Source organism: Lathamus discolor, chromosome 4 (assembly GCF_037157495.1).
Source record: "Lathamus discolor isolate bLatDis1 chromosome 4, bLatDis1.hap1, whole genome shotgun sequence".
Classification (NCBI taxonomy): domain Eukaryota; kingdom Metazoa; phylum Chordata; class Aves; order Psittaciformes; family Psittacidae; genus Lathamus; species Lathamus discolor.
Window position 1 is genome coordinate 33,077,130 of NC_088887.1, and position 24,234 is coordinate 33,101,363.

Sequence of the window (24,234 nt, forward strand, 5' to 3'; positions counted from 1 at the left end):
GCATACCTCCATGCTGTGCTATCACCTCTTCACATAGGCAGATCATACACATACCAAGCAATTGAATGTCACAAGAAAGGTGACTGTTGCAAATTAATTTACAGTCAAGGTATTGAATCAGCTGTTCCTTCAAATGCACCCTAGTTCACGAGTGTACAGACATAGCTCTTTGTGTGCTCACGTATGCAAGCATGTGGGCATAAATGCACATACTGTCTGCACATAATTTAATTTTACTACACTTATTTTCCTTGTTATTCCTGCCAGTGATTTTTAATGGACTCCTTTCTTCTCTCCTTATTGTTTCCTAAATTCCCCTCATGGCAAATTAATAGAAAAGACAATATATGGAGAAAGAAATTGAGGAAAATCCTTCTCTCCAGAAAACAATATACATTTCTGATGCATGCTATATATTTTACTCAAGTAGGGTACCTCCAGTATGCTTGCAAGGGATGTCATTCTGACAGAACCAGAGCACAAGAGTGATTCACACTGAAAACTGGTGAGGGAAATTTGTTATTTACAGTCAAACAAAGTCCTCTGCAGACTTCTGACTACATAACCTTTAATAAAGAAAAACAGTTAATAACAGTTGCTTGTAGATTTGCAGTGTTGAAGCAGAGGCATGGAATTGCATACATAATGGCATTGAGAAGCTTTCATCACTTTCAGAACTGACAGAAATTGTAGATATTTAAATATTTTATCTTGGCTTATTATGAGCTGGCATTTGTCTGTACTTACTAACAACTGAATGTATTGTGGCTTAGAAAGCTTCAATGCAGCCTACCTGAAGCTGGATACAGCTCACTATGAAACACTGGAGGGGAAGGGAGGTTTTTACAAAAGGCACACGCGTTGATGTGGACTAATAGGTCATATAGGTTAGAACCAACATATTTTTCATAAGCCTGTGGTTTATGCCAAGATTAAGCCAGTGTGACATTATGTTGTCTATATGGAATTATTTCACAATTTTATTCCAGTTCTGTAACTAATTGTCCTGGGTTTAAACCACGACACTAATCACTGTTTGGGTAGTACTATAGATAACTCTGATATGGTGGAGGAAGGTGTGTGTAATGGGAAACAATAGAGGAAATTTAAAGCCAGACAAATGGAAGCAGAAATGGTTAGTAATGTCTACATAATAACCTGTGGGTTCAGCTGCCAGCTATGACATGGATTCATGACTTCTTGAGCTCTCATTATAAGACCTGTACATAGCCTGGAAAAATGTTTTTGCCAAAGACAAGCTACTAGTCTAGGGCTATGTGGTAAGTTCTACTGTTACAGGAGTAAAATCAAATGAACTAATGATGACCCCTACTCTTAAAACTACAGAAGACCCTATCTGTGAGTCATGTTATTCCCTTGGTTTACAGGCTCCACCCCCCAAAATTTAGAATTTTAGCTAAAGGCTTAACAGACCTGGGAATAAAGCACTGGCTGATATTAATGCATGGGCTATGGTTCATGGGAAATGCGGGACTTATGTTGTCAGATGTCCTAGGGACTTTGGTTTTCTTTGACAACAGTTAAGCATCTTTCTGTAGGTCCACATTCAACCCAGAAGAGAGATGGAGTCCAAATAAATTGCTTAAGTTGAATCACCTGATTTTAATGTGAATGTTCTAAAGTCTATAACTGTAGGAATGCTTAATGCAATGACAGCTTTCTCTTCATTAGACAGCAGTCCCTTCTGTGCCTTTGGGTGATACACTGTTGTTTTTTCAACTAGTTAATCACCTCTTCTGTTAAGTAAATATAAATTTTTACAATTCTACCTATCAAAACTAAAGCTCTTGGTTTGGTATTGAATAATCTATTGGAATGATCTCCAGCTTGTAGGGGCTTGAAATGGTGTAGTTACTCAGTATAAATTTGAATTAAATTTAGATTCAAATCACGTGAAATCATGCAGTAGTCTAAAAATACATCCTGCAGAATTTTGTCTGTGTTCCAAAGACATATAAACAGCATTTACAGATATGTATCTATTATTGGTTTTTCTGTATTTATTAAAAGAATATTCAGGTTTGGTATCCATGTTCAGTAATCATTCTCTGTCTTACACACATCCATTAAAATCTGAAAAAGAATTAGTTATAGCATATCCTCATATCAGGACCATTTTACTTCAAATTCATTCCATAAAGCACGATTTTGCCTGAAAACCTTAGAAGCAGTACAGGCAGATATTTCACAAATGATCCATGATGTTACATTGAATGTATTCCCCAAAAATGTTTTTCAAAGAACTGTTTTATCACACCATTCCCCCTTGAAAATACCTACTCCTTCCAAATATAGAAGGTTGTCTCTGCTGGCAAGATCCAGTGTACTGAACAAAGGTTAAAAGCTAGGAAATCCTTAATACTAACAACAACTTGTTCTGTCCCTTTAGTAACAGGTTTTTTTCTTTTAAAGAGGATATGCACCAAGTTAAACTTTCAGTGGAATTTTCCATGCAACCATGTTTCTCATAGATAATATATTCAAAAAGCCTGCAGAAACTAAGGAAATCTTAGGTGGCAGTTGTGGAACTCATTTCACCTACTTTTTCCTTCTTAAATGATGATGCCCTTTCTGCTCCTTCTGCAGTCAACTGAGGCAAAAACAAGGAGGCAACAAGCAGGTACTTCCAGAGATCATTTTATGCCACTGAAAACAGGATTTAAGATAGAAAAAATTAATTTCCTCTTCATTGACAGGCTGCAGAAGGAGCAGTCCAACTTACTCCAGACGCCTGCGTCTTTGACAGATACGATGACTGAAATGGCTGATTATTATTATTAAGATATACTGGAGATTATAACAATTTTTGACCATCACATTATGCAGTCTTGATCAAATAGTAGCACAGAGCAGCTGCATTCTTCTTTCCAGAGTCAAAGAGGAATAGTTGGCATAATACAGATCAAGATGATGCTTAGCAGCATCTTTCACCTCTGTCCTCCAAGGCTCTGTCTGCATGAGTAAGTAAAAAAATGCGTATGAAAATTATGGTCACTGGAACTCAGTTCTCTGTAATTCTGAACTGTTAGAGTGCCCATGAGCATAGTTTTGGCCTATGCTGACTGGCAGTCTGCCACTCTCAGGTATCATTTTGGAGTTAGTAATGGGCTAAAGCCTGCTCCTGACAAGCTATTTGGATGTAGCTGTGTTTGGACAAAGTCTGGGACTTTGTGACAGTCTGGTATCAGTGCGTCTGTGTCAGAGGATAGTCCCAGACATCACTTTATGATTACAGTGGCTTAGTTAGCTGTGCTCCATTTCTTATCTTCATGAGATTTTTAGCATTAGTAATGCCTTTCTGTTGGGCTTGGTCACAGCAGCTCTGCATGTCCTATAGGCACTAGGGTTTCGAGTGGTGCTTAGTCTAACTCATATATAATTGCTTTTAATATATTAGAAGTATCCTATTGGTTCTGTCAAGCTAGCACATCAATGGCAACCTATTACATCAATGTAATTGGAAAGTCCGTTCACTTAAGAATATTTTAAACTCTTTTTTTTTTCAGTATTTAACTTGATGGGCAAAAATAAAATGCCTACAGTGCTGGCTACATAAGATGTCATTTAGGTGAAAGGTATCCCAGCTTCATAGAAAAACACTTTCAAGAGGTAACATCTGAACAAACGTAGTCTTTCTACAAACATTATGATAAAAACCATTGAAATGCTCTGAGTGTCGAAACACTGTTCCATTTAGCTTTTCCCCTTCTCCCCTGAATCATGATTCTTTTTTTTCTAGTTACTAAGTATATCTCCCATTTTACTGCTGGAACACCCACCTATAGGATTTACATTAGATAGCAATGTCTAGTATTTTATTGTGTGATCTTACAACTTAGAGTGTAGACTGCAGAAGTGATAAGCTGCAGATTGTTTTCTTTTGGACTAATATTTGCTTTCCTAATGACAATTAACTGAACCAGAGGCAAAGTTATGTCTGTTGTCAAACCAAGTGTATAGTAATTCTGCTTCTTTATATCGTATCAGTGACACATTCCTAATTTTGTACACTTGGCCGTGTGCAAAATAATTTTTGGTTGACTTTTTTTCCCCTCCAGAAGATATCTGGGGCTCCTAAACATCTTAGATAGGAACTAGGATCTTTTTGCTTTTAGCAGAAGAACTGCAATCTATAAGAAATCTTTTATTATCCCACCTATCAATTCTGGAATTAATAGTGCTCATTCTTCAAATGTGCCAGTGACTGCCATTTCAACTTTTAAATCATATGTCTAATGTCAGGAGTATTCAACATTTTATGTGAAGTTATGTACTTATGTTAGACATCCAGGTGACACCACACCGAAGTCTGTTTATGCTGCTTTACTGATCAAGCGTGAATTCAAAAAGACACTAAGAAGTTAAACCGCAAAGATAACCTTCCTCCTTGCAGTGGAAGTTAAATGGATGTCATAGATGTCACAGATTTTTCATCTATTTTTCATCAAAGTTTATGGTATAAGGTTCTGTAAGGACTGGGGAATGACACATTTAAACAGGGGGAGTGGAAGGGAACACTGCCAGAACATGGATTACAAAGCAACAAAATCTTAGGCCTAAAGGTTATTCAGAATGGTATTGTGCAAGTAAAGGAAGCAGCTCTGCTGCCCAGCTGCTCCAAAGATGCCAGCAGTTGTTTTAATCTTGCCAGGGGGCTAAATGCCAGTGACAAAAATTAACATAGTGTAACATCTGTTTTTTGTGATTTCCACCCAAAAATGAGAAAAGAACATTCAGCTGCTTCAATACGCATGACTGAAAAGGACATAGATTTTCTTTATTATCCTCTTTATCAAAATATGCTTTTTATGTACTGATGCTTTTCCCAGCCTCTTCAATGCGTACCCCACGTTTTACAGAATTCAAATCAATGACATTTTAGGCCTGGCATCAGGGCTCCTCCCCAGTCATAGCTGTTCATAGGGTCCTGAGTCCAGGGTGACTCAGTCGGTGTTCTGGAGCTCTTGGTAAAGGCCTCCTCTCACCTCCTCCTCTGCCAAATGTCTCAGTGAAGCAGCCAAGCATGCTTAATTCTTTCTCAATATCTGCTCACAGGGCAGGATGCTTCTGGCAGACACAACCAGTCTGTTGTAATTTACAGGCAACCTGATAAAACAGCTGTCCTACATTTCTGGAGTGCTGAACACCTTGAAGAAACATTTGGCTGGAAGCAATGTAAAACAACTTTGAAGCCATTTGAAGCAGAGGCTCTGTGGAAGCAAAGCATAAGAAAGAATGTAAAAAGTCACCAGGCATGATCAAACCTAGCTGTTAGATCCTTGCTCTCAGGAGCAGAATGCACTACTTCTCTTGTGCCTAACTCCCTAGAGTAAGAGAGAATCAGATGTTTCAGGATGGAATATGAAATATGTAGCATATTTGGGAAAGGTATATCATTCTTCAGTTGTTTCCAGTCTCTTTTTTTCCTTTTGCAGCCAATTATTCTTGGTTTAGGGGAATAGTCTTTGTTGCTATTGAATTTAAATCTGGTCTTTCAGACCTTTTCTTCACTTTGCCAAGATCATTTTGAATGCTAACCTCATCTTCTAAAATACTTGCGTTCTTTACAAGTGCAGTTAATTCTGTGATTCAGAGCATCGATGCATTTAAGATAGAATTGGACATGCTGCAGACCCAACTTGATGCATCCTTCTATACTGTCAGTGAAACACCGATAACTCTCCCCCAGAACACTTTTACAATTAGTTTTGTAACCGTGACCAGGAAATTCCTTCTAGACCAAGTTTCACTGCTTCCTTATTAGAATACTGTGGCAGGTGTTATAATGTCTTAATAGAATGAAATTATACGACCGCCTCAGCTTCTTTTGTAGCCTGTTCTGATCTAGAGCTGGATGAAATTAGACTGGCTTGATGCAATGTGCTGTTGATAAGACCATTTTGGCAGCTCTCAGCTTATATTTTCTGGTGCCTAAAGAAGTTTCTATTTTTTAGAGAGCTTATGTTAAGGTGAGTGGTCCATAATTCACCAGTTTCTCTTCCTTTTTCTGGCAAACATCCTTCTTGTTACAGACTTACTTACACTTACTCTTTCCAGTTTGCTAGAATTTTTCTTATTTCCACAAGGTAGCATTGATATTGTCTCAGACAGTCCTTTAATGCATTCTTCATGTTTAACTGATTTGAAAACATCTAGCTTTATATACACTGTAGCCTGTAATTTCCCAGTTAGTTAGAAAGTAAGATTTTCCTTCTTGATTTGAACAGTACTAGTCCCTTGCTCACCATAGGCCTTTCCTGTGAAAGCTGATGCAAAAACCCATGTTAAATACTCTTTATTCTACCGAGTATCATTTGTAGCTTTCCTTCCTGTTGAGAAGCAGGCCAAGATTCTCCCAGCTCTACTAATCTATTTATAGACTAATTTCTTGCTATCACTGATGCCTCTTGCAAGCTGAATTTCTTTTTGTTTCTTGGCTTCCAGAGTCAGCCCCTATTTCCTTCAGCAGTTATTCTTAATGCTATGACATAGTTTGTGTGTACTTCCTTCTTGTAAAGTCAATGTGAAATTCACAAGCTAGCTCAGCTGATCTCTTACCACATTGCTTATACTTCATCTGGATTCCTCTGTGTGTGTGTGTGCCTGTGTGGGTGTGTGCCCTTTCTCTGAAGGACAGCTTTCCTTAACTGCTGCAGTTTTCTACAAAAATCCCCCAAATCCCTATGACCAGCAGCTCCTGCAATCCATGTGATTCTTCTAATTACCCACAAAAGAACTCATCTACTAATCCTGCTACTTCAGTGACCTATTTTAAATCCCCAGAGTATTAGCACCTTGTTCCTTTCCTCTTCAATTATTACCTAGACACTTGCATCTAGTCAGTCCCTCCCTATACATAATATGGCTGGATAAGCACTGGACAAACCTACCATGTAAGCCACCTCTTTAAGCCTCTGTTGCACAATTAACTTGTTATCTTGATCATCTTGTAAGATGTCTGTGCTAATGCAAGAAAGACAAGAAATAAAAGGGAAACAGTTGGACTTGTTCAATGGATAGACTCATTAATATATTTCATCCCTTTTATGACTTTTCCATAAATGGCCCTATACATGCCTTTGAATTTAGGTCCTTGTCAAAGTCATTGGGGCTTACACATATCTAAAATCATAGAATCATTTAGATTAGAAAAGACTTTCAAGTCCACTGAGTCCAACAGTTAACCCAATACTAAGTCCACCACTAAACCATGTCCCTGAGCATCACATCTACATGACCTTTAAATGCCTTCAGGAAAGGTGACTCAAACATTTCCCCATGCAGCCTGTTCCAATGCTTGACAACTCTTTCAGTGAAGGTATTTTTCCGACAAGTTTCTGTTATCCATCCCTTCAAGGGCAGCTAAAAACCTGCTCCAGGAGGAAGTTTACAAGCGTAAAAGCTGACTTCCTTCTCTTTGCCAGGAGGTTGCACTCCTCTTACCACTAGCTTGTGGAACACCATTGTGTTGTCAAAGAAACCACACTCCATCCCAGTTATAGCATGTGAGGAGAGGGGCCTGAATCCTAGTCCTTATGAGCTTAGCTCTTCACTTAAAGAATAGGCCAAGACCATATACTGATATTCTTATGTTACTACGGTTTCTTATAGAATCATAGAATGGTTAGGGTTGGAAAGGACCCCAAGATCGTCTAGTTCCAACCCCCCTGCCATGGACACCTCTCACTAAACCATCCAACACAAGGCTTCATCCAACCTGGCCTTGAACACTGCCAGGGATGTTCCCTGTGTTTCCTTAAGTCCTTTGCTCCACCCTTTTGAGCTTCCTAAATTATTTTGATTTGTTCATTCAAGGTAGTATCAGTGTCTGGAGTAAGAAGCGTGCTTAGTGGTACAGGTAAGCCTGAGTGACTTTTCAGTTAGCCAGTTCAGACTTGGGCAGCTTGGCAGTAATGTATCCTCTGAATTCTTGAGTTCTTTTGTAATAGATTTGGAATAGATTATTTTTTTTTTCTGCCTACCAGGATGATGTGTCTATTCCTGATCTCATCAGATGATTACTAAGGAGCTGGAAACTGTCCGTATCCAAAGATGGATGTAGCCAACTTTATCTCTCCTCTTCCTCCTATTCTGTTACCGGTATGTTGCAAAATCTAGACAGTCACCTACTGTCTCTGTCTTTGAGGTTTCCTGTGTTAAAATGTTTATGATTGTTTCATTTTATGGCCCAATCTCACAACTTTTCTTCATGAGTGTAATGAAATTCTATTAAGTGGCACATCCAGTGCTGAGTATCTTTCCTCTCTTGACCTTCATGGAAAGGGAAATACAGTCCTTGCAAAAGTACTCCAAGGCTTGGGATGAAGAATTGTCCTCATCCTTAGTGATGCAGGTTGACAAATATTTCAGAGTCAAGATAGTTCTTTTGGAACTGCCTGCACTCATCACTCTGTTATGTACATTGTGATACTTGTCAACACCTTATATTTAAAACTCCATCCTAAAACTTGTGTTTAGTAGCTCTTTAGAGCTGTTGATATAGTGGCTTACCAACTTGTTTGCCTAGATGAATTCTACTGCTTTGTTGTAAGGAAACACTGAATCCTGTGGTGAATTAATAGGGGGACATTTCATTGTATGGTATTGCTAACTTACGTTCTAAACATTGTATAGAAGTGTTAGCATGGTTGCATGCCTGTGTCTGAGGCAGTTCTGCCTGTTGGTAGGAATAATTCCCCAGAGAGCAGCACCACATTGAACCTTTGGATCTGAAAATGGCTCAGCCACAGTTCAGCCTCTGCACTGCGTTTTGTGTCATGCTTTGTATGCCCAGAATGAAATTTAAGGCCTTGTATGCATCTTGAATAGTGGGATTTCAGAAAAAGTAATCAGTATTGCTTCTCATGAGATTTGACCTTTATGTTTTCTTTAATCTCTGTTCAGGCACGTTGGGAGAAATTCACACCCTTGCTGAAGGAAAGATTAAAACTCCTTCATTGAAATATTAGTGAGTTTAGAAAGGTAATGTGTCCTCTTGGACTTTACTGTTAAAACATCATTCTCTGCTCTCTCCATTCCACCATTCCTTTCTTTTAATATTGTAATGTTACTACCTTTATCAAGAGTAGACCTGATTCTCCTGTGCATCATGCCCTGTGTGTGCAAATGTTGCACATGCAAATGTTGCACCTTCGGGAATTAGTCTGACTGAGATGACGGATTTGCTTTACCTGATGATAATGCCAATACGCGGTTTTGGAGACCTGTTTCTGCATGCCGTTCACACTCCTGCAAAGTGGTTGTCAAATCCTCCTATCCTGATTTTCACAGGTATATGTGTGACTCTCTGGAGGTCAAGACAGGGAAGAATCACGCTTATGACACTTGAATACTATTACATTGTAGTGGGAACTGGTCAGCTGAGAGTTTGTGCTTTTCTCCAAATAGATAACTGAATTTGTCAGTGCCGTGTCGAGCTTGGCTTTTAAGCTGGGTTTGCATCCAGCTTTTGCACAAGGCTGGTTATGTAATACTGCAGCAGCGTGGAAAGACAAGAATTACTTGATGAGGAAAGTGACAGTGGAATGGAGCACTGAATTTCATTATAAAGGTGAACAACTTCAGTTTGTGACAGCTAAGAGAATAAAGTCCTTTAATACAGATTATTTGGATTAGATGATAATTGTACCAAGCAAAATGTCCATCCCTGTGTGTATGTAATAAACTGGTGTAGCCCATGGATTTAATTCAGTGACCTGATAAAAAGCATGCATAAATGCATACTTAGTATTTGATCTATGATTCCTGTGATCCTGGTTCACAGGGTGATCACCTGGTTTGGTGAAAGTACTTGACCATTTGCAATAGTTGACCATGGCATTCTTCTGACATTCAGAAATCCCCAAGTAGGCATATCTGTGTGATCATCAATAGCATGTGGAGATTACACTAGAAGCTTTTGGAATCTGATCTGCTCCATTCATGGCAGATGGCACTGAAGGCACTAAGAGCCAGCCAGCATAGTACAGAATAGCTATATTGTCTATGTCAGCAAAGAACCTGACCAAGACTGGGAAAACACTCTAGTTCATCTGTGGGTCAACTTCTTGTACCTTGCCTACCCATGCTGAGGAACTAGCTCTGTAGTGATACAATTTCTGCCTGGTACGAGCTTGCTATATTCAGCAGGTCTCTGAGTTTTTGTCTTCTGGTGTATGATCCATTCTGTTCAACATCAGAGAGAATGCATGGCATGAAAATCAGGAGTTACTTTTGCCTGCATCTCTTTTCATCATACCTTCTTTTTATGGCACTGTCAATAATGTAGAGCTGTAAGATGCTGCATGCTGCATTTACTGTAGCAATGCTAGGCTTGAAATGTTCTTTCTGTGGGAGTTGCTAGAGGCAGGAGAGCTTCACATTGAGATACTCCTTAAAAGTTCAAAGTGCTAGTAATTAGGAGAAACCATTATTTTACTGTAAACTGAGTATGTGTCATCTGAACACTCAGAGTCTTTGATGAGACTGAGAGAGAATAAACAGGGCCCTACAACATTGCTCTCCCAGTCATTGTCCTCACACTGCTGCTTTGTTTCCTAAACTGAAACTGTTTTGTGTTTTTTTTAGCAAGGACTGTGTTCTTTGATCTTGTCCCATTGCCTGTAGAAGGAGTACAGGTTAATAGGGGCTATAATTGCTTTCTGCTTAGAAAATGGAGTACTCCATCTCCTTGTGGTTGGTTCTCTGAAGTGTTCTTAGCACTTCTTAGCACTTCACCCCTGCATGCTCCTGGGGACAAAATATGTCATTCCAATAGGAGACGGAATATATCATTCCAGTGGCAAAATGAAAACCATTTCAATATTGGTGAGGGCATGTACTAGGAGATAGAGTTTAGGCACTTCTAATCTGGGCAAATTAAAATTTGCCTACTCCTCACAACAGGATAATTGGTCCACTTTTCAACATACCTTTATACCCCTGAGCTTTCTCATTAATATACATTGAGGAAAAGAAAAGAACACTCTCAGGAGGGATGTGGAAAGTCCCTCCAAGTGTGAAGGGTAACTGTGGTACATTTTCAGAGGACCAGTGGGGATAAAAGGCTTTGTTCAGCAGCCTTGACAAAATGAATGAAGAAAAAATGCTTTTTACTGCAGATATAAGGATCAGGAGAAGGAGCATGGGGAAAAGAAGAGAGAGAAAGATCAGCCACTTGAAGGTGAGTAAATAACGAGTATTTAGTTTATTTCAGTACCTGAAACAGGTCTGGTGGCCTAGGGTATATCCAGAGACACTTGTATTCATGAAGTTAAGAAACAAGCTGGAGAAAAGAGTTTGATCAAAACCAAAGCAGTGCAGGGGTATATTTGTTTCAGAATTCCTTGTAATGCTCTTGTTGTGCTTTTATTAGTGAACTGAAATGTCAGTAATTTAATTCAAGTCACTACTGAAGCAGTGTAACTCAATCAGAAATTATACTGTCTTAGAAAAAAAAAACAACCCTGATTTTGTGATAGTCAGTGCAGTTGATTCACATTTTCAATTATTATCCCACAAGGCTATGCCTATGAGGAAAATATCGCTATGCTAAAGTTCTTCCACAAAGATTGATATAGGTTGACAAAATTTAATTAAGGGTTTCAATTTATTCCCCCTGAAAGGAGTGGGAAAACTCTCATTCACTTCAAAAGCAGCAGCTACCTTTTATGTATGACTGGCATTAAAAAAAAGTACAGTTGAAAGTATAAGAAGAAAACAAGCTAATGGTAAGGACTCAGAAATAACCAAACCAAAACTCTTATGCACCTATATCTTATATATGCCCAGATAGCTCTATGGACTTCAGTAGTGCAAAGCTACTCTTACAACAAACATTTGCCAAGTGATTGATTAAACATTTTTAAAATTATATTTGTTTTGCTGCAGATGAGTTAAAAGTTTCTCCAAATTAAGCAGCTTACCATTACAGTGCACATGCACATAGAAAGAATATAGCTAAAGTATTCAACAAGGGTAGGAATTTTACAAAGGTAACATCTTATAAAGGAAAATTCCAAATCCATTTCTGGGTTACTTTCTGCAGGAGAAAGCTTTACAAATGAAAAAGAAAACTTCTAGAAATATGACACAAATTTTAAAAGGTTGCCAAGTAATCATCGGATGATAGACTATTCACACAGAAAATCAAGTTATACCCTAAGAATCAGCCAAGTTAGCAGCAAAAGACAAGGATACTCGAGGTGGAAGGAATACTGAAATTTAAAAATGAGAAGAATAAACATAAGAATATTAAAAATCCAAACACATACTAATTTCCCCTATGCCTGTAAACAGGAAAATGATACACCTTCCTTTTAAGAAAGATAAGAAGGTAGATGTAGTGAATCACAGACTGATTAGCCATTCTTCAGTCCTTAGGAAAACTATGGAGGATACTCTCAAAAAAGCTATTTGCAGACACACAAAAGACAAGAACATGATCAGAAATGGTTAGCTTGGATTTACCCCTTGGCAAACCATGCTTGGCCAATCTGACAGACTTCTACAATGAAATGGCTAGGTCTATAGATGAGGCAAGAGTAGCAAGTTTTAGCAATACTTTTGACACTGTACTATAGCTTCTGCTAGCCAAACAAGAACAAATGGACTGGACGGGTGGACTGAAAGAAGGGGTGGAAAATTGGCTAGACCTTTAAACTTGAAGGGTCTATGATTTCAAGTCTAACAGTCCGTGGTGTTCCCTGGGGGCTGATAGCTATTGTGGCCAGCTCTAAAGCCTTATCACAGACCTGGACAACAGGACTGAAGGTATCTCAGCCAGCCTTCAGATTACACCAAACTGGAAGGAGCAGTTGATGCACAGGGAGGGTAAAATGTTCCTCAGAGGGGTCTAGACGAGCAAGAGGAATGAGCTATCAAGAATCTCATGAAGTTGAACAAGGACAAATGCAGAGTCTTGCACGTGGGGAAGAGCAAGCTATGCATATGTACAGACTGGGAACCAATTCGCTGGTAGCAACATTGCAGGATAGGACCTGAGAGTTCTACAGGAGGCAAGTTGCACAAGGATCAGCTGTTTACCCCTATGGCATTGAAGGGTGAACATATACTGGGGTGCATTAGTAACAAATCAGCAAGCAGGTTGATGGAATGGATTATTCCCTTCTGCTTGGTACTGGTGAGATTTGATTAGAGACCTCCAGAAGTCCCTTCTAATCAATTTTTTCTATAATCCTGTGAAATGATTTTTTAATTCTTATATTCAGTACTGTTCATCAGGTTTTGTTCTGAGTTCATTAGAGCTCTGTGTTTGATGGCACATCTTTAGCAATGATGCTCAGCTGACTATGAAGCCAGTCAACAAAATCCAGTCTTTAAACTACGGCTATACTGAACTGCAGATATAACCTTAGGAACCAACCACACTCAACTTCAGATTTCACTGAAATTAAAAACTGGCCTGGAGCCAGAAAACTAATTGTTGTAGAAAGTTAAAGTTCTTCCTCTGTGTAATTTGCAAAAAGAGAAACCCGATTTTTCTCCCTATACTGTTCATAAGGGATGCGCCTGAGGCCTTTTTTTCAAGAATGAAATGAAGATTTCTTGTCACGTCAGTTGCCAGTGTTTGCTCTCACCTTTCCCAACTGCACAGCCCAGCTCCTTAGGTTTACTTTGTCTTGAACTGTGTGGGGTAGCCTTGCCTATGTATTTGGCATTTTAATGGGCCTACTGTTCAAGAAAATATTTTTTCATTAGCCTTAATCTAATGTTTGCTTACGACTGAAAAGGTCCTCTTTACACAGGATTTAGTCCAGCATGATTACAAGCCATGATATCTCTTTCAGGCATAATACCATTTCCTCTCTCTCAGTTTCTCCTTCAGCATAGTGATCCTTATAAACAGATGATCTAAACATTTTTTGCTTTGCTTTTAAATTGATGGAATGGATAGACTTATTGCCATAAATTGATATGGATCTGATACTGCACTATTGCTTATGGAAAACTCAATGAAGGGAGAGTAGCAATAGCATACATCTGACTTTACTGTGAACTTTTAAAAAGGATTATGGTATTTCACTGGTTGATGTGAGGAAATATAACAGATGACATTTTTTATGCTTCCAATTTGACCACTTCAGCTGTGCTCACCTTGACTGCTGTTGACAGACATCACATGCAGGTTGCAACAGCCATTAATTTTAAAATAATGTGCTTTTAAAGATATTTTAATGTTTATTCACAAATCCATGCTTTGGAACTAAAGCAGGATGATCTCTATTAAAGGTCAAGCAGAAATACTGAGGCTCCAACTCCCGGTAAGTGTTTAGGTTGATACACATCCATCTCTGTTGAAAATATACCACGTGCTTGCATTATGGCAAAATGTGAGAAACTGCATCTTAAAATCATCATCAAGGAAAATGATTTGGAATATTTATAGACATTTCTAGAATATGTTAGCTGATCCCTTTCCCTCTATCTGCTGGCAGCACCCTTGCAATTGTGTAGCACAGACAGGAACAAAGTTTAGGCTGGATTATGCAAAGATTTCCAATGACAGTTTTAAGTAATGAAGTCATCCTGAGATCTACTGAGGAAGCTGTATGTCAGACCTTTACCTCCTATATACTAGCCTATTTAAAATAAATTTACATTTAAGATCTGATATGAAGCCCATTGAAGTTAATGGAAAGATTTTAATATTCTTTGATTAAAATGCATGTAAAAGATCACATTTTCTGTGATTCTATTTCTGTTACAGCTTGGCAAGATTTACTATGCGTACATATTTCCAGCAAGGCTTCCTCCAGGGTTTTTTTGTTATTATTATTTCCCCTCATGATAATATCATACATCTTTTCAGCATCTCTAAGGTCCTACCTGATTTGCCTACTAGCCAGCAGCTTAATTCTCTTCTAAGATGTGAGCTGTGTCTGACTCCCCAAACCCACCAGTTTGGCTTCTGCATGCAGCTGTAATTTAAAACAAAACAACAATCAAGCAATGGCTTCCGTGCTTCACAAACAGTTCAAACCAGAACTTATTCCTAATTCTCTCTGTCTGTTTATATATTTTTTTTTTAAGTCTTTGACTTTATAAAGTATTTTAGTTTAAATTCTGGTTGGAGACGTATCAGCTTCATACCTGCTGTTGTTACATCTTACTTCATGAAAGAGCAAAGCTATTTCTTTCAGCAAACACTGTTGGAATGCAGTGTGACAATAATATATATTTGCCATTTATACACAATGCATACTATTTCTTTTCTGGATAGCAGTTTAGAACGCCTTAGTAATTATTTTTCTATATCCAGAAGGCAAAGGCTTTGGTAGTGTTAAGTCACCAGATTAACTGCTGTAGCTTCCTGTGAAATGTGTTTCTGAGCCTGTGATCTGGCAAGAGGTGGATTCGAATTAAAACCATGAATTTGCTAGTTGGAAGGTGTAGAGATAAGGGAAATAGTGATCAGCAACATCTGGATGTTGCAAATCAACCTGGTTTTCAGTGAGCCACCCCAGAACTGTGCAATGGACTGTTCCAAATATGGGAGTGTTATGGACCTTTGTCCTTTCCCCTTTTTAAATGTCTTTATTCCTTCTCTCTTGAGCTCTTCTCCTTCCTACCTGGCCCAAATTTTGGCCATCTTAAATTTTTACATAATTTTGCAATCTCTGACTAGCAATGAAGAACTCAGTCGGACTAGAATTTGGCACTGGGATGGTTTGTGGTGACCTCTTAAAAGTTCAAGTCCAGTTTTAGAGAACAAAGTAATGGTAATGAATGCCTGGAGAACAGTTACATGAGAGCTGTGTTCTCACACACTGCATGGCACTCACAAGCGCAAAGTCAATGCTTACCAACAACTACCACAAATTCATATTGTAAATATCCTACATGCAATTACAGTCACCATCACTAGAATACTGCAGATAGTGTAGGAATATTTTCTTAGTAACCATGATCTTCTCTTTAATTGTTTTCCTTTCTGATTCAGTGGTAACTTTGGCATATTTCTGGAACGTAAATTAACATTGCCTTGTTTGTAATCCTGAAAGACTTCTGATGCACTTTATACTTTAATGCAATTATGCCTAATAGATGGAACACAGCGGCTTCACAAAGATTGCTCATATCCCTGCAGGATACTTGGATGAGATAAACATGCATCTAGTTTATTTAACATGATTAACTACTTGAAATGTTAGAATTCTTATACAGTAATTCACAACAGCCAAAGATTGCAAGATTACTGGAGAGACACTGTGTTCTATAAGACAGCCCCAGTTTGATGTAGACACCACACTGGGTAGTGCTGATGGGCTGCTATCCAATAGCTTCCTTTCTCCTCCTCCCCTGTAAAAATGATGGTGGGTGAAGATTTGATAGTCCCTGTTCCAATTCAGTAAAGGATAAATGACGCATTTTATTTATTTCCCATCTAACTGATATGCTTTCCTGCATTTGTACCAGAGAAAGCCAGCAGCATACTACGGAGACTATAGCACTAGGACTGTACCAAAGCTGGCACAGTTTCCTTTACTTTCTTCCCAGCTCAACCTCCTTTCCCCTCTGCATTGACGCAGAGGTCATGGTTCAGAGTCCATTGCAATTGATAGCAATCTTGGTATCCTTAAATAGCCACTGTTTTTAATTATTAAGAAACATTTCATTCCATTTCCTTGCATAATTATGTTCTCCCTGCTCCCGCTGTTGGTTCCAGCTCTGATAGTCTAAGGCCATCTCTGAGACCAGTAAGCACTGAGCTACTCCTATGTTGCAGCTGGAGAGTATTAGAAACAATGGCAGAAAAAAATAAGCCTGGCTTCTACATAATCTGATATTTTTATAATCTACCCAGGAAGACACTGATGTAGGACCATGCAAATGAAGAAATTTAGTGGGTACAGTTCTGTGTGGGAGCTCTGAAGACAGGGATTCATCTCCCACACCTTTTGCATCTGTAAATTGCCACATTGAATTAATTACTTGAGATGCAACCCCTGAAACTTAAGGCACCAAAATTTGACATCTCTAGAAGCCTATTGAGATCTTTGGTAGACTAGAGTTGCCCTTTAGAGTTGCCCTTTATCTTTTTACTGATGATATAGGGATCCCAGGGATGTAATACTTCCAAAGCAGGCACTGCCTTTTGAAGATATTTCTGTGAAAATCTGGACCTATGGAAGCCAACAGGGAATTACCTTTGCATGTCCAGACAGCTATTGAGTTGGAAGAAGAAGGTTCTTCATTACAATCATTTAGCATAAATGCTTCTTTTCAGGAATGGGAAATTGATCTGACAAGCTGATAGAAACTGCAGACTCTGTGTGTCAAGGAGGGAGAGAAAAAGCAGGAAGGTAGGAAATATCACTGTTTTCTCATTCTTCAGATTAATACTTTGAGGAATAATTTGGAATCGTTTGTTGTTCTAATGAGCCCCTGCTCTTTATTATGATAAATACTAAATTATATGATAATTCCTCCTTTGCTTTCACTGACAAAGTTGCCTGTTTTGACAAGGTACAATAAGATATTTTTTTTTAAATTGGAATCAAAAAGCAGAGAATTTCCTGCAATGCTGCAAAGTGCTCTGAACTGGTGAGCCTAATGCAGGGATGCTTATGATAAAGCACTGCAGAACACAGTTGATTAGAGCACTGAATTAACTGTGCTCTCATGCAGTCTCTCTCTCATCATCTTCTTGATACTTTCAGCCTCCTATTTCACCCTTTCCATCTGCACATTATTGTTTTCTCATCCAGAAGTGTTTTCTTTTGAGAATTCAACATAAATGCCAGCACTTGGCTTTCATCAGAAAACAAGCCCCGGCTTTCTGCTCCAGAGAGTCCCAACAAATCCTGCACATGATGGCTTCTTCAGGTCAGGCTACAGCAGTCTATGTAGATTAAATGAATGTGGAATAATACAGAACAGCCATATAACCTATGATCTTTAGCGTTTATTTGCCTATGAAATACTGTTGCTGCTGTGACAGTACCAATTAGTACTAGGACTTGTTTTTCTAAAGGCATGGTTGAACTTAAAGACCCAACATAGTCAGGTCAAAGGGTACGAAGTGAAATCAGTAAAGATTAAGGCTGGTTTTGTAGGCCTGTGACGGGATGTAGAACCATATCCAAGCTTGTGCTGAAGCACCTTTCCCCACCCATGCTGTCATCAACCACTGACTTTAGCCATGGGGCATGTGAGGATCAGGTGGCACTGCCTCAAGGCCAAACAGCAAAGATCACATCTACATTTGTGTCAGCTCCTGAAGTTTCTCTGTTAGAATGAGTCAGATACTTCCTCTGGTTGGAAGACTTTTCTGAAGGCTCGGATGTCCACGTACAAGTCAAAGTCTGAAGCTGAGGTCTCTCAGTATGACCCACTGTGCACATGACGGAAAGGGTAGGTAGGTCATTTGCAGTACGGTTTAATAGCAGGCTCTCTGGCTTAAATATTTGAATGAGACTTCACTGTCTGCACTAATACTTACAGTGCTATTAATGCAAATGCTCTAAAGCCCTTAAATCTCTGTGGAATTGTAATTTACTCCCATGAATTGCAAGCTACGCGTGAAAAGGTCAGAGTTTTCTGACTGCAAGGCTAGTTCTGCCCTTGGATATACTAAATAATTTTCCTACCAAAGTGAGATAAGAAAGTAAATGTTTCTTGGAAGAAAATAATATGAAACCAAAGAATGGTCTATATTGTGAATTTACATTTCCAGCCATATATTTACATTCATTTTGCAGTAATGCAAGCCTGATGAGTCTTTAATTTTCTAATACTAAGGTGATATTTATTATCATGATAGGGCAATGTGTATTCTGAGGGCACTTCTGATCTTATTGTCAATTAGACCCACAGTAATAGTATGATTTCTAGTCTTGGATGCTTATATCAGGAATATCATACTGTACCTTAGACCTGGGTCTACCACTAATATCTGACCTGAAGCTGTAACTGGCAAATAGCAGCAGGGAATCAATGGGCTTTTATCCATTTTTTAATCCAAATATCAATTTACTAATACTGTAGAGCAAACTTCTGTTAGTGGTTCTGCTCATTCGTGTTGGAGCTTCTTCAGCAACCTCATGGCATGAATTGGGGGTTCTTCAGTCAGGACTGTGTACAGTCCTTGTACTCATTCAGATTTTCACTGATATTACTGGGCATTGTGTGATTCTGAGGGTCCATTTGCATGAACTGCTGGTAGAAACTGTCTATCTTTTAAGACATTTTAAATTTACTCCTTTTTTGTCCTGTATCTGAAGACAGGATGTTCTGCTGGTCATGTGTAAAAACTTGCGAATAGACTGCATGTTACTAGCTAGCAAAAATAAATTTTAAGATACCTTAAAATGCAAACAAGATGTATTTCCTTAGTTGTCATATTTCTTTGTCCCCGTGTGGTATTCTGCCAGGCAGGCCATGGGTGATGAGTTAAATTAGGACGGTGCTCTGAGCCTCCTTATGGTCATGATGCATACCTGCAGCACAGCGCCTTTGCAGCTGCCATACTAATGTATATGACTGAAAAATTCTAGTCTCAGCACATGACCTTTGACTACAGAAGTTTTCCTCCTTCAGCCCCTACACTGACAAGCCTGCTCCCATTCACTTCCCGCAGTATGCTGGGGGGGTTGGGGGTGGGGTGCTGCTGTGGGTTGTCTATTTGACAAAGACTCCACAACACTGCTCCATCAAAAGGCTTCAAGCTTCCATGAGAGCCAGCATCCTTGGGCGCAATTCAAAATTGCAGCAGTGTGTGGAAAAATGGAGTTAGTAACCTTTTATTTTTTTACACTTTTATTCCAGCTATTTAAAACACACATATAATGAAACTGTATTTCCAATAGCAATAGCATTCCAGGAAAGCATCTGATGGCTTTTTTTGGGAAAAAAAAAAATCTTCCAGGAATTTACTATCAAGTGGGAATGAGATTAAAACTCTTTTTCTTGTGTTTACTGTTTGGTAAATTTAGCATTGATTGTTTAAGAAACATCAGTCTTTTTCTGCTTGATCAATATTTAGATATTGATACTTAATAAGACTAGGATTATTGTTCTCTAATATCAAACTGCCTCCACCAATAAAAATTGTACATCCACATAAATGTAACAAACACATGAACTTAAACAATATTTCTTTTTTAAAACTGCTAGTGTCTAATTGTCCCAATTAAAAAGCAACATTCTGTAGCAAGCAGATGATGAAAACACTGAACAGAGCTCCCAAGCTTCTAACAATGAAAATAAATATATGTATAAAAAAAGTGTTCTCTATTATGCTTCAACCTTATTACTTATGTGGGACATAGTTTATGTGGGAAAATGCTAATATGAATTCTTTTACTTCTTACTTTCATAGAAGCATGTAAACAACTCCTGAATAAAAATCTGCTTGTATACGTAAAAATACCAAGAGAAGATCATGACAAACCCAGTAACCTTACACCAACAGTGTCCAGAGTTTCTAGCATTTTAAAGGTGAAAAAACAACATAGAGCTTATATCTGTGAAAAATTTGAATAAATCCCTTGTGATGGGTATTTTATGAAAATATAAATAAAATTCTATTTCTCTTGCATACTCTGAAGGAGAGATTTTGTCTTCCTTCCAAAACACCATGTTTCAATACAATGAATATAAAACAAGGCTACAAATATGTGCTTATGAAAAACGAGCGTTTTCTGCAGTGAAATTATGTATCTTTTGAAGCTCATATTGAACATGGTGTAAATGCACTGGCAGTAATTGTACAAAAAAATCTGCCTTTTACTAAACTGACTGAGGTTGTAGTTGTGGGATTTTCTGTTGATTTTTCTATGACTTTTTTTTATGTTTCTTATAAGGCAAAATATTTTTGCAATTATCTGATAAAACTATTCTCACACTGCAGGAGTATTGCCTTATATAACACAATCAATAGCTTCAAGTATTATAAATGATCTAGTAAATGCCCTGAAGAGTTGTATTCTATTACTTCTCCTCATTTTCCCACAGGAAAGTAATGAGTTTCCAAGCCCATACTTACAGTTCTGTCCTTTATTTCCATACTACCCATGATATAGGTCTGAAAATGTGAGGCCTGTCACTATGAAATTCAGGTCTCCATTTCCATAAAGGCTTAACCCATTAGTTCACTCAGCTTGTCAAGAAGTGTAGCTAGGGCAAAATGTGTATCTACAGTTAAAAAGTCTTCAACTTTTTATTCTTAGAGATGAATTTGCTTGGAGTCCCTGCATAAGTACAAATCCTGACAAACTTCCATGCTTGAACAGGGCTCACCTATGTGGTTGCCACTGCTAAGCGAGGACTTATCTGAAACAGACAATTCATAACGAAGAAGGAACCCAGTCACTTGTGTGATTTGACAGCTTATAGTTAAAGCCCAACTTGAAAAGGCTGGGGATTTGGACTCAAAACCCAATAATTCTCCATGTACCTATAGTTTACTGCCTATCAGGACTGAGGCAAGATTAAATAAATCTTGTTTGCTTAATGAAAAAAGAACATCCTGACACAGTGAACACATAAAAGTGACTAATCCATCTCTATCTTCCCCAGTGAATATTATTCATTATGCTGTTTGCTTTTCTAGATTTTTTTTTGGTAGTCTGAAGCAATAATTGCATATGTAACTACAAGCATGAGATATGTATAGGAAAACCAATCCAATAATTTACAACCTATCAGCACTCTTCTGGCGAATTTTCACTAACCTGAATACTTTTTCCCCCCACTTTGTGTAGTGCTTTAAACTGGTCACCAAATGTCTGAGGAGAACAGTTCTTTAACAGGAGGTGTTTTAATGATTAGCTGATTGTGTCTGTCTGACCAGCACAAACTCCATCTCTCTAATCGTGCACCTCAGCAGTGGGATAGCTTCTTAAGCTAAAAGTGCAATTTCTTCAAGTGCAATTTCTCAACAAGTTTTCTTAAGGAAAACAAGTCCAAAGCACATATTTTTTAATTTCTGCAGGACTTGGTTTACGGATGTCATGCATGTGAACAGTCCTGCTGGGGAACCAGTTAGCCATAACAGGTTACAGAGAACCCCTGCGAAAGAGTCTTAAGAAGCACTCTGCAAAAAGTCGTAAGAAGCAACCTCAACCAAGTTCGTGTGAAAGATGTTAACATTTGTTAACGTGTTTGCTCTCAGCTCCTCCATGCATTCGGCTCAGGAAAGTTTAGGGGCCCGAGGTGAAGCTTTCTCTGGCTCCCTGCACCCAGTGGGAAGCAGCACCGTGCTCAAGGCGGGCTCTGGCAGAGAAAGGCAGTCGCTTGTGGCACGGGGACAGCGGCGGGGGCTGCCCTCGGTCCTCCCAGCGCAGGGCCCCAACTCAAAGATCCTGGGCGGCTCCCTGCTCGCCGTCAGGGCCACCGGCCCCGGCGCTGTCCCGGGTGCTGTTGCCGCTGTCCGCGGTGCTGAAACAGGGCCGCAAGCAAAGCGCCCGTGGGTTGCGGTGCGCAGAGGGGCCGGAGAACGGGCAGCGGGCGGCTGGGGGCATGGCGGACACAGCGGGGAGCAGCCGTAGGGAGCTCTTCCCGAAGCAGCTTCCTCCGCCTGCCGCGACCGGACAAAAGCCTCCAGGCACAGCAAGTCGGGGGCACCTGGGTCTCCGCGACTGCGGCTCGCTGAGCCGGGTGGGGCCGCCCCTTCCCCATCGCGGTCCCCCCGGTCCTTAGCCACCCCATTTTACCACGAGAGGAAAGTTTTGCCTGTGGTGCCTTGCTCCCTACCTTTGGGACCGGACTTGGCAGGGAAGTGGCAGCGGCGGGGGCCAGGGGAGAGGAAGGGGGGAGTTGTCTCCTACTTATTTATTTATTTAGCTCTTTCCTCCCTCAGGTCGCCATGGTGATACGGAGCTCGCTCTCCCTCCGATCAAGAAGAGACGGGCACCCCTTTATGAACATCCTCCCTCCCCTCCGCTCCCTCTCTCTCCGGCGGAGTCTCTCCTCTCCCTGCCTACCCAGCGGGGCCGGGGCCGCGCCGATCCCTCAACCTAGCTCAGGCTCCTCTCAGCCTGGCCCCGGCAGCCCAGAGAGCCCTCAACTCCCCGCCGAGCAGCGGCGGGGCCCCAGTGCCCTCCCAGAGGGGGACTGAGACGGAAGCAGCCAAAAGAGCATCTCCCTCAGAACCCCCCTTTGAAGTTCTTCCCGGCTTCGGCACTGCCGCTGGAGAGCCGCTGGGGAGGGGGCGGCCAGGCGGGACGTCGTCTCTGGTCGCTCCCGCCAGCCGGTGCCGGCGGTTTAGTTTCGAGGCTCGAAGAGCCCGGCGGAGCCCCGGCCCCGTCGCGGCGGCAGCGCTCTGCCCGATGGCATGGGGCGAGGGCTCCCCGGCGGGAGGCTCCCGCGACGGCAGCTGGAAACGGCCGCTCCGGGGCCAGCTCGGGCACCTTTCGTGTCCCCATCGGCCGCGGCTCCACCTCGCAACTTGCCCAGCGGAAAGCGGCCGAGGCCGCTGGACCCCCGGTTACATAAGTAACGCGCCCCGTATCTCCCAACGGCTGCGGTGGTTACCGGGGGGCTTGAGGAAGGGCGTTTCTGGGGGGGGGGGGGGGGATAGAGCTGAAAAAACGCGGCGGCAACGATCCGTAAGGGTAAAGGCACCAACACGCAAGCCCCGATCCCGCACTTCCTCCTCTAACCTTTGGGTAACCCTTCCCTCCTTACCTGGCGGCCACACGCTGCTCTCACTCCATGCCGGCTCCCCTTGGGACGGGGCAGGGCGATGCTGCCCGGCTCTGCACCGGCTCCGGCTTCGGGCCGGCTGGTGCGTGCGCGCGTGTGAGCGCCGCTGCTGTCACACGGCCTCGGGGATGCTGTCGGGCGTCTCCATTCCCCACGCCGCTCGCCCACTTCCCGCGCAGCTCCGCCGCCGCGCAGACGGGCGCGCCGGGGCAGCGGCACCAGCCGGCTGTGGAGCTCCGCTCCGCACCGCTTCACACCGCTAGCAGCGAGAGCGGCAAGGGGAGCGCGGAGAGCGACCGGACGGCCGCGGCGGCGCCGCGCTTGCCTGCGTGTCCGTGGACAGGGGGAGGCGGCGCGGAGCCCGGCGGGCGGGCGGGCGGGCGGGGGAGGTGCGGCCCCTCGGAGGCAGCCGCGGGCGGGCCCAGGGGCTGCGGGCGGGCCCAGGGGCTGCGGCCGGCGCCGGGGGGCTGCGCTAGCCCAGCCGGCGCGGCGGCAGCGGCAGCGGCGGCGGCTTCGGGTCGGAGCGCGGCTGCCGGCAGCGCCACC

General features: G+C 41.2%; 1 protein-coding gene across 3 annotated transcripts in view; it reads right to left on the reverse strand.

Moving 5' to 3' along the window:
- Positions 1-24,018, reverse strand: part of KCNJ6 (potassium inwardly rectifying channel subfamily J member 6) — a 169,295-nt gene extending 145,277 nt beyond the window's left edge. For 2 of the 3 annotated variants that reach the window (XM_065676951.1, XM_065676949.1), the window contains exon 1: positions 23,671-24,018. The gene's annotated coding sequence lies outside the window, so the exon portion shown is untranslated. The remainder of the gene's footprint in view (positions 1-23,670) is intronic. The other variant, XM_065676950.1, reaches the window with a different exon arrangement.
- Between the last annotated feature and the right edge of the window lie 216 nt (positions 24,019-24,234).